We start from the raw sequence: 1,913 nt of genomic DNA, 5'->3' as shown, positions 1-1,913 counted from the left end.
CCAATCAGTCTCCCACCGATCCAAGGTACAGTTGTACTCCTACGCCTCTGATCCCAGCAGGATACTGCGTACTTGATTCCATTAGCTGATCTCACCCACAACCAAGAGTTGCTGCAACCCAAAATCACAGACTTGATAATAAACAGATCTGTCTCACACAGAAAAGTATATCAAAGGATAAATTTGTCTCCCACAGATAAACCCTAGGTTTTGTTCCGTCTTAAGATATAAAATCAAGATGAACAGGAACCAATTGATAATCCGGTCTTATATTCCCAAAGAACAGCCTAGATTAATCAATCACCTCTCTACAATCCTTCCTGACTACACAGGCGGTTTGTCGAGGAATCACAAACAGTGAGACGAAGATGTTTGCGACTTCTTTATCTTGCCTATCGAAGAACTCTCACGATCTCAAGCCAATCAATCGATTGTGCTCGTACGATAGAAGATGCAAGATCAGATCGCACAACTACGATAGAAGTAGTATCGGTCTGGCTTCACAATCCCAATGAAGTCTTTAAGTCGTTAACCTGGTTTTAGAGAAGAAAACCAAAGGTTAAAGGATAATTGACTCTAGCGAGTGCACTAGTATCACACAGACGTGTGGGGATTAGTTTTGCTCAAAGCTAGATGTCTCCTTTATGTAGCCTTCAAATCAGGGTTTTTCCTTAGGTACAAAGCAATACTTATTCACCGTTAGATGAAAACCTGATTTAGATTCAAGCTAATATTTCTCAACCGTTAGATCGAAAACTTAGCTTGTCACACACACTTGGGTAGACGTTTACTGGGTTTATGAAAACCATGCCCAAACGTGTACGTGTATGTTGGTTCAACATAGTAACCCAAAAGGTTAACCATATGGTCATTTCATATTAACCTTGTTCTTCTTCACCATAACTAGTTCAATTGACTCAAATGAACTAGTTAAAGAGTTGTTCAATTGCTATGAGATCTTATGTAACTACACAAGACACAGTTGAAACAAAGATGATTCGATTCGATTGAATCGGCTCATGAACATTATAGCCACGGTTTGCATAAAGCATTCCTTAGTAATTTAATGTTTCATGTTCAGAGCACATCTTTAGATCATAACCTCTTAAGTTCACAAACAAGTTCGCGGACTTAAGTTAATCGGTTGAGTTTTCCAAACTCAGCAGAAATTATCGGAAAGAGAACTTCCGCCAGTTCGCGGACTGGGTTCGCGGACTGAGTTCGTGGACTTAGCACACAAACGAGTTTTGGAAAATCCAGCAGAAATTCTTGGTCGAGAACTTCCGACAGTTCGCGGACTGGGTTCGCGGACTTGGCAAGCCAATTCTACAATCCTCCCGATTTCTCTTGATCAACAAAGTTTGAAAACTTTGGTTCAAGGAGTACATGGTTATGTAATCTAAACTCTTATTTCAATCATTGAGAAATTCTCAGAGGACGCTATGTATCCGTTATTCATAGACTGATTCACGTCAGAGCAATTCTCAAAGTGATTGAAACTTTTCATGACTTTCGTCACTAGGTGAAGATAAACTTGATCAAAGCGAAACGCTTTACCAACACACGATTTCGAGATAAAAGATAAGCAATGAATTCTCATCTCGAAATGTCAAATGTATATGATCTAGTCTATATAGCATACGACTTTCGTCTCATAAGAAGTAGGAGATAGAATAGATAGACTTTTGAGTGATAAATAAGTTCAAGTCTCCACATACCTTTTTGTTGATGAAGTTCCACGGTTCCTCGTATAGATATTCGTTGTTGTATGATGAATCGCCATGAAGTCCTTGAGCTCAACTACACTTTTCTATCCTAGTCCGAGACTTAGCTATGTAGGCTAGAAATCAAGACTCATAGTTTTGATCACTAACATTGACAAACATGCTTGAGATAGCAACGCATGCGAGGTC

Source organism: Papaver somniferum, chromosome 9 (genome assembly GCF_003573695.1).
Source record: "Papaver somniferum cultivar HN1 chromosome 9, ASM357369v1, whole genome shotgun sequence".
Lineage (NCBI taxonomy): Eukaryota > Viridiplantae > Streptophyta > Magnoliopsida > Ranunculales > Papaveraceae > Papaver > Papaver somniferum.
Note: the sequence above shows the minus strand (reverse complement) of the source record.